Raw genomic sequence first — 15,988 nt, 5'->3', positions numbered from 1 at the left:
TACTACTTAAATCAGTTTATCGCATACACAGGCAATGTTTTCCAACGTGTGTTTCACGTTTGTGCTCATCACGTGAGAATAACGTTTTTCACACGTGTGTATCACACTGGATAAACGTTTATATCACGTGTGTTTTACAAACATGATATTCTCACGTGAAAATCACGTTTTAATCTGATCACGTGATATTCACGTTCAAATATAACATTATTATCACATGTAAAAATTTTAACGTGATTTGAACGTGTAAATATTGTGTTAATTTCACATGTAAATTTTTTAACGTGATTTTAACTTGTAAAAATTGGTTTAATTTCACATGTAGATTTTTTAACCTTATTTTAACATATAAAAAGTGTGTTATTTTCATGTCTATTTTTTCACATGATTATGATATAAATTTATATCAATATCACATGTATTACTTATGTAAGTGCAAGTTGTTTTTTCATTGGCCATGAAAAAAACTTGTTTGATGTTCATGTATCAATGAATATATACATGATATAAGTTAATGCATGTGCATCATACATCATATAAATTTTACCTTCAAATTACTGTCACAAGAAAAGTAGTATTATATACATGTAACTTTACTTTCAGTTCAAACAAGACTTAAATGACTAATGTACAGTTATTATAATTAGCGTTGCATGATATAAAGCAAAAGTTTAAAATTCTGAAGTTTTATTAATATTTAAAAGAAAACAGACTCCTGTACTGCAACCAAAGTTTTGAAAGTACAGCATAAAAATTCAGCAATTGCAAAAAATGAAATTGTAATACGTTATTGTATGTTGTTTACTGTACAATATTATTCCTTCACAAGAGTTATTCTGAATTATGCTTTGTTATGCTCTTTGATGATTAAGTCTTTTCCTTCATTTCCTCTTCAATGTTTTATTATCTTCCTTTAATTAAAGTTGACAATGGTCTCGTCTTCAATAAAATTACAAGAGGAACATTCTGTAGCAAGTCTTTTTAACTGAAATAAACTCATTTCATATTCAGATATCTTCTTTTCAGTCATAATGATTTCCTGCGTTATCTCCTCTTTTTATTGCTAATAGATGTTACACTCCGCCAATTTTCCCTACAAACATAAAAAAAGTTATACATGTATTGGTCAAGAAAAGAAGTATTGTTTTTGGCCCCTTGTTTATAAACTTTTAAGCCATAACCCCTACCCAACCTCCTTTTGGGGTATGGAACCATGTGGTACAATTTCATAAAGATCCATTTAGTTACTAAAGTTATTGCCTGGAAACAAAAGTCTTTGAACGACGATGCCATACCATAATATCATTATGGTTGCAAGGTTTTATAAATATTTCATGAATAATATAAGAATAAAAACTTTATTTAAGGGATTTGAAAATTGAACTAATGAAAAACAAATGAGGATGGAGAAAATAATTTTTGGAGGTTCAATGAATGCAAGATATTTACCATACCCAAAAAAATTTTAAAAACTGCAAACCGGTAGACCTTTATATAAAATAAATATATAATGTGCAATGTATATACATTAAATGACAAGCCTGCCTGATACAAAGTTATCTATAACACTGAAGAAAATTTTGGGATGGATGATGAGACAAAAACAATCATACTAGTACTGTTGGGCCTCCTTATGCACATAATGAGGTTGCAGGACAAGTTAATATATATAGCCTTTATTTATATCTCTAACCGCCAGTCACTTTTTGTCATTTTTAAAAAGAGTTTTTTGGCTATCTAAGATACATGTACATAATACTCATGAGCAAAGACAGTCAAATTATTTTACAGTTGTCATTCTGTGAAATTTTATATATTTATTTATAAACTTAAAGATGACTATGCAGTACAGGTTTCACTCATCGTTGAAGGCCAAATCAATAGTTATTAATGTCTGTTTCCTTTGGTCTCTTGAGTAGAATTGTCTCATTGGTAATCATACCACTTCCTCCTTTTTTGACATTTGTTTTGACATTTGTATTGACACTTATATTGATGTCTTTGTATTAACTATAACAGATGCCGCTACTGATTTTGTTGTTTGTTTACATGCTGATTTATATAGACATTTATCTCAATGGTTTGATTATTTATGTTACAGCCAAGTTAATCAAGAATATATAATACCTGCTTCTTTCACTTCTCCTCCTTATAGTAAAATACATTTCCTTTGTTAACTTTTTTCCCCAATGATCTCCTCAATAATTTTCTCTGTCCATTTATATCTAGTGACTTGCAGACTTGTTGTATCCCTAAAAGATAAATCAAATTATTCAATTGATGGAAAATATCTTTCATTTTTATAATCATGATAATGGTAATATTGTTTGGTTAATAATATTTATTACACAATAGAATTATAACTTTAAATAGTTTTCACATGTACATTAAAAGTTTGTAGTAATGTCATAAATGTTTAGGCTAAACATCAAATAAAAGATTGCTGTTCAAAGCTGATAAAATAAATTCTATTTCTCTAAACTCCACATACATGCTTCAGTTGAAAATAAAAGTACATAAACTATGAAGTTCCATGGAAGGATATACATATAGAAAAAAAACAACTAATTGTTTACCCCTTATTATACCTACCCAATATAAAGGTAAAAGCCTTATTAACCTTAGGGACAGGTCAATATTTATTGGGGGGTTGGGACCGGTGCAATTCATATTTCTCTCTTAAAAAAAGTTTCTGTCCTATATGAAATATCTACTAATTTAAATAAGTATATTTCCTACCTAATCTATGAATAAATCAAAGAGACTTTAACTTCATTTTTATTAGATTAACACAGATCAAATATAGTAGTCTTGTGATTTGTCTGGAAATTTTAACTGATCTACTACTAATGAAGAAGGCAAATAGTCATGCAATATGCACCCCCTTTTCCACTGCTTCTTGATCAAAATTTATGGATCCACCACTGAGTATGGAAAATAGTTCGTAAATCTGCTTGACTTGTGTCGCATCGAGTTTGTGTTAAGGGGGCTCCTGGGTATAAATGATTTTTTTTCTAATATAGGATTTCGCTATATTTTTTCATACCGTTTATTTAAGCTAAAATCTGCCTCTGGAAGAAGCATACATTTTTGTTAATGTCCTTTTTTCTGTTGAACTAATAGGAGAAAAAGAGGAAATATCGAAATAAAAAAAAAAATTAATATAAAAAATCGCTTAAATTTAACAATTATTTAGTTTATGTACAGCTTAATTGAAAACAATAATAAAAAATATAGGTCACCGATGAGTTAAAAAAGATATTTCAAATTTAAGGCCAAAAAATGGCATTTTTGCAGCAAAGGGAGATAATTTGGAGCTTTTTCAATTTTTAAAGTCATCTGGGGCCAAACCAAATCATTTTTGGGTTGTTTTTTGTACCATATCATAAAGTAACAACTAATAGTGTAATAAATAAAATTTGTAATGAAAAAATAAAGGTTTAATTTTTTGCTAAAATTTTTGTACCGACGAGCCACCTTAAGTGAGGTGCTATTTCTTAAACTATAAAAGATCATAAAAGGTATAAAAAGGTAAATTAGGGGGGGGGGGGTCAGAAAAAAACACCCCGGTAATTTTATTGAACTTACCTGCACTGCAAATTATTAAAGTCACGTGTACGCAGTATAGTATACCAGAGTGGGTTTTTTTTTACTGCTAAAGTTGCGTTATCAGAACACAGACGGTCAGTTGTAAATACAGAAACGGGTACCACATGGACAAGGATGCTAAAAATAACCGCGGGAAATACCGCGCACCTTGATAAATTTCGGAATCGGTGTGTAACCCAGAAGAGGAATCAATTTATTAACATTGTTTTGTTTTGAAGCTGGTAGCATAAAATGATTAAGATTTTAAATTTAATCAATATTTTGAAGGTTTAAATATGAAATGCAATCGATAAATGCAGTTTAAATGAGAATTGATGTGCTTCGTATCTCAGATAATTATCCCGTACGGTTCACGAAAACGAGCGTCTATGCCAGACAACATGCTGAATATTGACAACACAATGGAAACGGAGAGTTATACAGCTTTTGGAGAGATATATAAAAGGTATATTTTTCACAAACACGTTCTAATTGCATGTGTACAGTAGTAAATTATAATATACAGATCCCAGAACAAAGGCAGTCTGCATAAAAAAACTTGACAGGCCGAAAATTTGAAAAACCTGTCAATGTCATCAAACCAAAACTTTGAATTTCTTAAATTTAAATCATATATTTTGTATGTGAGTTGTGTGTCCTTTTTTATTTAAATTTTACTGTCACAACAACATTTATAAGTGTCTGGGCGTATGGTTTTTACGAGTGTTCATGAAGACTGACCAATAATGATCACAAAAATACATATATAGGCACTTGACTGACTTATTTTTGTCAATGTTGGGTTTACTATCCACCCACTTACGAAAAATCACTGCGTACGGTTGTGGATAGTAAAGCAAACATTGACAGAATAAGTGCTTGTGCAATTTTTAAAAGAAAATGACCACGGCGCGGGCACTTGTTTTTGTCAATGTGGGGTTTACTCTCCACACCCGTAAGAAATATCACGATATACATCACGAAATATCACTTACCCAAACATCCGCAACCTCAATCGTAACAGCAAAAACAAAATTAAAGTACATGAAGGAAAATACATGGAGGAAGATACACATAGGGCGTAATCATGGCAATATGCACCAATGAGAAGAGTTGTGCCATAAGGCCATAAGATTAAGGATTGAGGAAGGTAGCTAAACTGATCTGCCTTGCTTGTCCTAAACTAAAGCCATGCAGATACTCTTGAAGTCAATGAAGATATAACAGATATCATATTTTATCTTTCAACACATTTAGGCATGTTGACAATAGTGCTACTAATTTTTAGTCTAGTTAATTCTAGCAGTGGGGTTGGGGTCGAGCTGGGTGACCTCCTTACTTAATTGATAGGGTGTGCTGCTGTGGTTTTGTTATCCCCAACTTTTTTATATAAATGAGCCTTATAAAAAATGTAGACCTTTTCATATTTTACGTAGGCAATGCTAGGGAAAAATGTTACTTTTCCCATATTGATTTTATTATTGTTTGTGTTTTGGTGGTGTGAATCAGAATGTAAAAAAAGTGGAGTGCCAAAGGAGTGCAAATTAGTTGAATAAAACACAGCCTTCGACTTTCTTTTGAAAGAAAATTTATACCAAAGACACTACAACTTTGTATAATCTCTGTAAAAAGATATTTTGATGCCACTTTTGAAAATGCTGGATCCCCCTTTTCCAAAATAAAATATACATATACTTCAGAAGTTTAAAAGAGAACTAAATGTTTATGTAATATAAATGTGTTTCTCTTTTTTATAAACAGATTAGGCCGTTGGTTTTTCCTGTTTGAATGGTTTTACACTAGTAATTTTGGGGCCCTTTATAGCTTGTTGTTCGGTGTGAGCCAAGGCTCCGTGTTGAAGGCCGTACATTGCCCTATAATGGTTTACCTTTTTTTTTTTTTTTAAATTGTTATTTGGATAGAGAGTTGTCTCATTGGCACTCACACCACATCTTCCTATATCTATATAAAGTTAGTTGACTGTGGTATTATCATTGATTATGAAAAGAAAAGTAGAGCTAGGTTATGAGGATTTTTTTTTTTATTTTGGAATATGAATAAAGCCAGAGGAATCTGAATATCTGGCAAACACTCAAATACAGGAGGCCTTTTTTATATTCCACTGCAGGTTATGATATATACAATGTACATGTATAAAACTGATCCATCTGGATCCATCTGGAGTGGTATAAACTTCACTTGCCATGCTTGTCGCATACTGAACATTTAACTCCTTTCCTTTAACAATTTAATATACATGATTATGATGATACAAACAATTTAATATACATGATTATGATGATACATGTAAAGATTGTTCACAGAATGACACTTGAGTTATCAGGCAATTAACTTTCACTGTCCCATTATTTTATATTTATCACACAATTTTGGTTGAAATCAAATTATGTTATGCCCAAATTGCAACATGGCTACAGATGCCTTAAGGTAGTCACTGTAATTTTCCATTTAATTTTTTATCAGACTATGACAATAACTGTATGTGTATAACTGTAAATGAACTGCTGAATATTTATGCATTATTTTTTTTTATATGACAGTTATTAAGCAGGTCTTGAATGAAGTCTTGATTATGGAGGATCTGTTTGTAAATTCCTGACATGAAAAAGAAAATGACAGAGGGAGAAGTCCAGGTCAATGTTAGAAGGACAATTCAGCAAAGTTCCAACAGATATGTATGCACTTATTCCATTTTATTAAATGTTATGCATTCAAGCCACACCAATTTAATTTCTTGTTCTACGGATTTTTGGACTCCAAAAATTGGGGCGAGCGAGCGATTTGAAAATTTTAATAAAAAAATATTTAATTTGCAAATTTTTGAGGCGAAGCTTAAAAAGTAAAGGCGAGCGATTATAATTTTTTTTTGTAAACATAAAATAGAAGGTTTTGACTATATAAAAACTTGATTTATCACTTGTACCTTGACATTTCTTTAATTTATGAAGTATTTTGTCCCTGTTCAACAAGAATTAATTGAATAATTAAATCTGGACTATGTATGTGTGATTGACAATGAGACAATTCTCCATCCAAGTCATAATCAGGTTCAGAACAACCCCTTAATGTTATGAATATCCCTTTTATGAGGGGTCAAAATATTAAAGTTATAATATATATTTTTTTTAAAAACACTTTTAGTACAAAAGGGCTTATATTTTCCCCAAAGAACTGTAATATTTGGTATTAAATGGTCAAAACATGTCTAAGAATTTTGTAATATTCCTGGACCTTAACCATGCTAATACATTTACTTTAACAGCTTAATATTATTCAAAATAAGTGGACCCATCCCTCTAGAAAAGTTGTTCAAAATATAATGTATTTCTCCTCTTTTTGAGTAAAAAAATATAAGTTGTCAAAGGTTTTGTATAGTAGCACTGTACAAATCCTTAGTATTTCTATTTTCTTTTCTACAACAGACTGAACAGTAAACATGGTAAAATGACCCGTTCATGGCTTCAAGGCCCTTGTCTGAGGGAGGGTTGGTCCCAACCTGATAATAACAAACATAGGTCAAATTACGGCCTTTTACACAGTGCTTTGATCAAGACCAACCAGTAAGCTATAAGGGACCACAACTTAGTATTGTACACAATTCGAACAGGAAAACCAACGATCTAAATTATATTTCCAAACGGGAAAATACCAATGAACCACATCAACAAACGATAACTGCTGAACGACAGGTCTCTGAATCAACCAGGACGGTGCACAAACCTGCAGCGGGTATGACCGTCACCATACATTATAATTGCAGTTGAAGGCAAATCCTTCAGAAGTTCTTTGTACTTTATTTTAACAACGAACATTTTTTTCAAGGGAATATAAGTTAGGGGGAAAGAAACCAACGTTTTGTTCTGTACTGGTATTTCTATTTATATCGGAGCACTCCCGCTTGGAATAAATTGGTTTCATCCTGAAACAAATATTCTCTCAGATATTTACAGTGTTGAGGGGTGCTGATATGTTTAAAATCGTTATATAAAGGCTATACTGTGATTTAAAAAAAAACAAATGTTGAGATCTAAACCTCGATCTTTATATAATATTTACAAAAAAACGGTGCGGGAAATGGACATGATTTCATTTCCGGATGCGGGAAGCGGGAATATAATAAAAATAAAAAAAATCTGTTTTGAAAAAAATAGGTGCGGGCGGGTCCGTCGAACAATGAATCAAATTGGTGTGGCCTTAACAATGTTTATATTTTATCGTATGTTTTTATATGTTGTGATGTTATGCTATTGTTTTAGAAAAAGGGAGAAGGTTTGGGCCCATTAAAACGTTTAATCCCGCTGCAAATGTTTGCACCTGTCCTAAGTCAGGAATCTGATGTACAGTAGTTGTCGTTTGTTTATGTAATATATACGTGTTTCTCGTTTCTCGTTTTGTTTATATAGATTAGACCGTTGGTTTTCCCGTTTGAATGGTTTTACACTAGTAATTTTGGGGCCCTTTATAGCTTGTTGTTCGGTGTGAGCCAAGGCTCCGTGTTGAAGGCCGTACTTTAACCTATAATGGTTTAATTTTTAAATTGTTATTTGGATGGAGAGTTGTCTCATTGGCACTCACACCACATCTTCCTATATCTATTAACAAAATAGTATGCTCTAAAAAAACAACAACATTCCTTTTGGCTTGCAGCAAATGTGCAAGGAAAGAATATATTACATTTGTTACATTAATGCTACATAGGATGCTTAAGTAACTTTGCAACAAAATGCTCTGAATTAACTATTTGCTACTTGTCAATTGAAGGATGTCATGTAATGCATACACAAAAAAAAATATAAACATGATAAATCAAATGTTCTACAAAAATGTACTGCCTTCTACAATATTTCATTCTATACTTTAAACATAATTGATATGAATTGGAGGGCTTGCAATCGTGCACTCCTATTGCAGCTGTTTATTTTATTTTCAACACACTTGACATTTATTGTTTCAATGATGTCTTTATTTCCTCATACTAAAAAGTAATTGAGATATTGAGTGCCACTTTAAACACCATGGTGCTATTTTGTGGCATCCTGTTTTTATTAGTGGAGAAAACTAAGACCTTTATAAGGAGCTGACAATCCTAGTCAATTAAGTCTCTTAATTTAATATCAATTAATAACAAAGGAATGTAAAATAAAGAGAGAAGAAAAAAGCAATTTTTATATATACAGACAAAAAAATATTTAAATCTCGCAGTATAAAATCCCTGTGCAATGATGCCAATCTTTAATGATATAAAATATTCATAATATCAACATTACTAAAGATGAGTATGTGACATTTGTTTTTCAGTCAGTAGAAGGAGGCATACTACATGTAATATGTGTATTAAATTTTATGTTAATTAACAAGTATTTGAATATAATTATTTTTTTCCAGAAAATGAAATCTGATTTTGAGGCAAATATATATATGTAAGATGAATAAAAGACATGATACTCTAGCAGTGCTTCAGAATCACACTATAGAAGTATGAAGAATTTTGATTGTAATCAAGTTAACCTGAAGGTAATTTTATAGTAAAACAAGAAAACATTTCCTATTCAAGTATACTAAAAAAAATAATTTATGTTTAGGTCACAATAGGATAAAGTTCTTTTTTCTGTCTTACTTTCCATTTCCTAAGATTTTTTTTTATGATTTACGGGGGGTGGGGGGGGGGGGGTCATATTTTGGGTATAAAAGTAATGGTAAGAGTAAAAATTTGTTTGATAAAGCATCATTTAAGTTTAGAACATGTTGTATATAATCTGTTAATAATTAGATATAAGAAAAAGAAAAAAATACAATTATTTTATCTATGTATATTCTATAAAAAAAAAAATGTGGTATGATTGCCATTGAGATAACTCTCCACAAGAGACCAAATGAGTTAATGACTCAGAAATTAACACCTTTGACTTTGTCCCATAGGTCACTGTACAGCCTTCAACAATGAGCAAAGCCGCTGTTACTTAAAATAGAACATAGGGGTCAAATGCAGTTTTTGGCTTATATCTCAAAAACGAAAGCATTTAGAGCAAATCTGACATGGGGTAAAAAATGTTCATTAGGTCAAGATCAGATGAATTAAACAAACCATTGTTGGGTTGCTGCCACTTAATTGGTAATTTTAAGGAAATTTTGCAGTTTTTGGTCATTATCTTGAATATTATTATAGATAAAGATAAACTGTAAACAGCAAAAAAGATCAGCAAAGTAAGATCTACAAATAAGTTAATGTGATCAAAATTGTCAATTGACCCCTTAAGGGGTTATTGTCCTTTAATGACAATTTTTCACAATTTGTTCATCATATTTGCTAACTTTAAAAAATCTTCTCCTCTGAAACTACTGAATGGATTTGGTTAAAACTTAGCGTGATTGTTCCTTAGATTATCCTGCACAAAGTGTGTGCTTTGATTTTTGATCCGTCAAAAAACATGGCTGCCGTTACTTAAAATAGAACATAGGGGTCAAATGCAGTTTTTGGCTTATATCTCAAAAACGAAAGCATTTAGAGCAAATCTGACATGGGGTGAAAATGTTCATTAGGTCAAGATCTATCAGCCCTGAAATTTTCAGATGAATCAAACATCCAATTGTTGGGTTGCTGCCACTTAATTGGTAATTTTAAGGAAATTTTGCAGTTTTTGGTCATTATCTTGAATATTATTATAGATAAAGATAAACTGTAAACAGCAAAAATGATCAGCAAAGTAAGATCTACAAATAAGTCAATTGACCAAAATTGTCAATTGACCTCTTAAGGAGTTATTGGCCTTTAAAGACTTTTTTCACAATTTGTTCATCATGTTGACTTACTTTAAAAAATCTTCTCTTTTGAAACTGCTGTATCAATTTCAGCCAAACTTAGGCTAAATGAGTTTCAGAGTTTTAGAGTATCTAGTATAAATTTTATATTTCATTTCCTTTTATGTCAAGAAACATAGCTCCTATGGCTAAAATAGAACATAGGAGAAAATGATTTTTTTTTGCTTTTAAAGAAAATAGGACGATTCAAAGAACATTTAAATAAATTGAAAAGCCAAAATAATCATTGATGAGATTAAACCAAAAAAATTCAGGTGAGCGATTCAGGCTCTTGAGAGCCTCTTGTTTATTTAAGAAATAATTCATGGAAGCCATAGATTTGTTGGAAATTTACACATGGCCTTGGTTGTGATATTCAAATGTTATCCTGAGTGTTAGCTGATAAAGCAACTCTCCACAAGAGACCAAATAAAACAGAAAATATGACCTATAGGTCACTGTATAGCCTTCAAAAATGAGCAAAGCCCATACCACAGTCAGCTACATGATAAATCACAAACTTTAAAGAATTTAATTGCGAAAATTGACAGCCTTATTTATGTACCAAACAATAAAAAAAATATATTATGTAACACAGCAACAAACAGCAATCACTGAACTACAGGCTCCTTACTTGGGACAGGCACATACATACAGAATATTAGATGGATACAAATAGAAATAGAAATATAACAAAAACACAAAGTGGACATGGATTTGTAATTGTACATCCAACAACAAAAAGACAGTAAGTAAAGATCTGAGAGTACTTCCATTTACCGAAAGCTGGATCAATTGAGAATTTGAATAGGACTTTTTCCAAGAACTTTTATTAAACTTTGATGGGTGGTAGTTATTTTAGAACACTGCTTGAACATTTAAATGAAATATCCGAATTAAAATGTATGCATGGTGGGGTCAAATAAAAAGTGCCTTCCTCCCCCTTATCTACTTTTATTTTTGGAACAGCCCTCACATTGTTGTTACATTTAAGCAACAGCAACATGCATATTAGAATTAAAATACTAGTAAAGCTTTCATTATGTATGCTAATATAAGATAATACTTATAACAATAAATAGAATCTTTTTTTTATCCTTTCAGATGAAGAAGAAATCAAAGAGTGGAGCCTTTAGAAGATAGAACATTCAAATATTATTTGTTACTATTTCAGTAATTATAACTTATCGAATGTGAACTGTTGTACATATTCTTAAATAGAAATATAATTGAATTTCAAGATGGAAAGTGTTTTTTTCTTATTTAACATTTAGTAATATATGTCTTTGATAGGGACAATTTTTCAGTCATAAGCTGAGTATTTTTAGAACATGTTAAACATACAAGGGACATAACTCTTAATAGTTATCAAAGATACCAGGATTATAATTTAGTACGCCAGACGCACGTTTCCTCTACACAATCTTGACTCATCAGTGACACTCATATCAAAATATTTTATAAAGCCAAACAAGTAGAAAGTTGAAGAGCATTGAGGAAATTAAAGAATGGACATTGTAAACTAGTTTGTTTGTATTGAAATGTTGTTTGGTATACATTTGGTTATGCATAATTTGTTGTACAATTTCGAATTCAACTTCCTTTCAAACATTGAAAATAAGATTTGGTTTAAAATATATTGTAATGATAGTTAAGTTTTGATGTATGCTTAACATCCAGCTGCAAATATTACATACATATTCAGGATGGTAACAGGTACATTATGATGATTAAACATGCATAATAAGTTATAACCTACAAGACAATTTATTGATGTTTACATCACTTTTACCCTACTTTTAAGATAAAGAACCAGAGAATCATCTTCAAATAGAGATGACCAAGAAAAAAATGATATGTCAATAAGTACAACAAAGACAATATTTCATATTTTCCAATGGCTGCTTCTCATAAATGTCCTGTTGTATTATCATGTTTATATCACGTGGTATATATTAAACGTGAATATCACGTTGTATTATCACGTTGATATCATGTGGCATTATACACAACGTGAATATCACGTGTGAACAACGTTTTGTCACGTTTGTGCTCACAACGTGAATATTACGTTTCTGCTCGTTTCACGTTCTACTCACGTGGTGTGGACAACGTGAATATCACGTGATTCTCATGTTAAAATCACGTTGGAAAAAATTGCCTGTGTATGCATCATGCATTCATACAGGAGACTGGCGAAGTATTAGTGTTCGTGGATAAAACGGAAATATTGGTAAGATTTAAATGATTTTAAAATTTTGTGTAAAATTGATAAATAATTTGTTTTCTTATCACAACAACTAAATATTTTTTGTTTATGTTAACCAAAAAAAAAAATAGTATACGAGTTTACCGTCTATATAATTGTGATACATGTAAATGATATTATTATATAAAAATAATAATCTATTGCGCAATGTAAGATTTACATGATATAAACTATTTAAATTATTCATACTTTTGGTTATGATAATTCACACAATTTGTATGAAGTTTGAAACCTAACAAAATATATGTTGAAAAATTTCCTGAATTTTTATTCGTCAATATCACAAGTTTAACGTATTAAGGAAAGTGCTACACCTATAGTAGTGTTAGGCTATTTTAATCAGGATTAATGTTTTGAAATATCCTATATATTACATTTGAAGATATTCTTAATTATAGAAGATCAAGCAAAAGTACTAAAATATATCGATTAATGACGACAGGTTACAGATTTTCAACTTTGTTGTTTTGGGTTTGTTATATGCAATTCTATTTCTATCCATTTGATGATCTTCTTCAATACACTATCTGTTTCACTGAATTTACAAATCTACTGTCAAATACAATAAAGTTGTCATGAGGATGGGTGGGAAAACGTTGAACAGTCAGTCATGGAAATCAATTAATGTATATTTTTAGTCATTGTTTACACCTGTGTGTTGTATGTCATGCTTTTGTGAATGTATCATATCAGTGGCATTTGTGAGGTATTCATTCAGGCTATGGGTTTTGGTGAAATGTGATATTGCCAAATTTGTAAAGATCATATAACGCTATTCATGCTACATAAATGAAAAGACAATCCACCCAACTTGTTATCGATGAATTGATTTAGTAAAATTATCAAGTAGTTATATAATAATAGCTTAAGTTTGAAACTATTAGAAAACAAAAAAAGAGTAAAATTTCGATTTGAACAGTTGCAAAAAAAAAGTTTGTAAATGAAAATTACACCAGAATAAAATTGTCGGACAACGATAGCAAGCGATCTTATCGTTTTGCCACTTATCAATACAGGAGGAAAACATTATACGATCCTCATGAATTGGAACATTTTCTGTGCTGAAAAGAGCTTACGTTATATGTAAAAAAGAACAATAAAAAAACTTTTAAGGCTTAAAGTTACGAAAGCAATACAATTGGAAGGCCCAGTTAAATTCAAATTGGAAGAAAATCTAAATTCTTAAATTCTAAAACGTTGTGCAAATACGACTGAGGCAGAATATTTTATTTCGGGTCAGCATTTCAGAAACAGTAAACTCATAGCAATTTGACATATAAGGAACGTTTTATGGCAACAAAAAATATTAGACTGCTTGGATCTTGACATCCTCGAGGACGAGTATTTCATCAGCAGTGCCCTTGATAATAGAACAAAATATATAATTGAAAAACAAATCTCAGTTAAAACATGTATGCAGTAAATGTTCCATCTTGTGACATGTGAATATCTTAATGTTCATATTATACGGACGTCAATACCAAGGGCGTGATTATAACATACAAAGATAATTACGATACTGTTGTCAAAATCTCTATTTGCCTCAAACTGTGGTGCTTTATACATGTTATATCTATTAATACTTTTGAATGGTGTCTAGTATGAAAAAGCATAATTATTACATAATATCAGTTTTTGTCAGTGTAACTTGATACCCCATGATATTTTTCTCTTAAAAAGTTCTTAAATCATGATGGTTTATCATTCTGGACACACAAAAGTCCACATGAGCTATTTCCTTGCAGTGAACATATGAAAAAATTACCCTATGCAGGTTGCAGACTCCTCCATAGACTTACATTCAAAACAGCTGATCTTTGAAAATAAAAAAAAATCATGTTCGTGTATATACTAATGTGAAATTGTGATTTAATCGAAAAAAAGGGGTCTTGCCACAAAGAATATAATGATACGCAATCCTGAAGTCAAAACATTTTTTATCTACTTTCTGTTTGCTAATTTTGCTAGGCCGCACCACTTCCAGTAAGCATTATATCCTTCCACTTTCCTAGATTGATATCCCTAAAAGATGCGAGATTTTTTTTAAAGTCTATATATATGTTTCAATTCAGCATAAACCTATGATCAAACAGATAAAAATGAGTTCAGTAAAAAATCAGAAAAAAATGCACTTTTTTGTTTCCCTCCATGTTTTGACATGCACCGGAAATTGGAGTTGTAATACTAGACTGGTACCTGTACCCCCACTAAGTAAATATATCATTTATTTCTATATATTTTTACTATATTTTAGATTATGAATGTTGAACAAGCGGTCTAGGGACATAACATTTCTGTTGTTTTTGACAATTCAGAAATCAATAACTTATCAATTCCTCTAAAAAAATGTTTCTTTGCTTAATTTTTTAAAATCTAATTCAATGTACTGACTGCACAAAAAAATATTTGCAAAGATCAAACACATATAGTGGCTAGGACAAGAAAGTACGTTTTTATTGAAGTCTGGCTTCGTCATTATGTAATGCCAAATTGTTGAACCCAGGAGCATCCGAGCTTCCCTATAGACCCTCAACCAGGGCAAACATAATTGCGCCTCCCATTCATAAAATCCTAGCCAATGACTATTGAAATGTTCAGTAACGCTTCTACCGTAGGATTTGGAATTTCTCGTTGTTGGTCTTCTGCTGTTTATATCCATCCAATCATCATGATCATTTTAATATATCATAAACAAATAATTGATAGAATTAAAAAAAAAAAGTCAAACCCTGACACTTTAACTATAAAACATACATGCTCAAAGTCAGGAACCGTTACATAAGTGCATTTTATATCTATTTTACGTTTTTTGAAAAAAATAAGGTCCAAAAAAATATTCTCCGCCCCCTCTTTCAATTATCCTTAAAACGCCTCTGTAACATTTACACCCATCCCTTCCCATCCCACTCCACCTGGAAACACTGCTCCTTGGGCATGTGCAGAAATGACATGTGCAATATCTAAATTATAAATATTCTAATATTTTTGACACATTTAGCGACGCTATGGTTTAATGTTCCTCCGTCTGCTTCTCATCATCTAGTAATTCCATTTTCAAAACAAAAACGGCTTATTATTTTCATTTTTTGTCTATCTAATGAGTTAAGCCTTTTTCAACTGATATTTATAGTTCGTTCTCATGTTTTACTGTTATACCACTGTCCCAGGTTAGGGGTGGGTTGGGATCCCGCTAACATGTTCAACCCCGCCACATTATTTATGTATAAGCCTGTAATGCAGTGGTTGTCGTTTGTTTATGTGTTACATATTTGTTTTTCGTTAATTTTTTACATAAATAAGGCCGTTAGTTTT

The 15,988-nt window shown here is 31.1% G+C and overlaps 2 long non-coding RNA genes across 2 annotated transcripts; one reads left to right on the top strand and one right to left on the bottom strand.

The window, feature by feature from the left end:
- Positions 1-670: 670 nt before the first annotated feature.
- Positions 671-3,748, bottom strand: LOC134683935 (uncharacterized). The gene is made up of 3 exons (XR_010101117.1): positions 3,589-3,748; positions 2,128-2,252; positions 671-1,093 (listed from the first exon to the last, which is right to left on the bottom strand). It is a non-coding gene; the product is annotated as an uncharacterized LOC134683935 (long non-coding RNA).
- Positions 3,749-6,137: 2,389 nt separating this feature from the next.
- LOC134683934 (uncharacterized) lies at positions 6,138-11,600 on the top strand. The gene is made up of 3 exons (XR_010101116.1): positions 6,138-6,284; positions 8,995-9,123; positions 11,512-11,600. It is a non-coding gene; the product is annotated as an uncharacterized LOC134683934 (long non-coding RNA).
- Positions 11,601-15,988: the final 4,388 nt, after the last annotated feature.

The sequence above is a fragment of the Mytilus trossulus genome, chromosome 9, assembly GCF_036588685.1.
Source record: "Mytilus trossulus isolate FHL-02 chromosome 9, PNRI_Mtr1.1.1.hap1, whole genome shotgun sequence".
In the NCBI taxonomy this organism is placed as follows: Eukaryota; Metazoa; Mollusca; class Bivalvia; order Mytilida; family Mytilidae; genus Mytilus; species Mytilus trossulus.
This window is presented reverse-complemented; position numbering and strand designations above follow the sequence as displayed.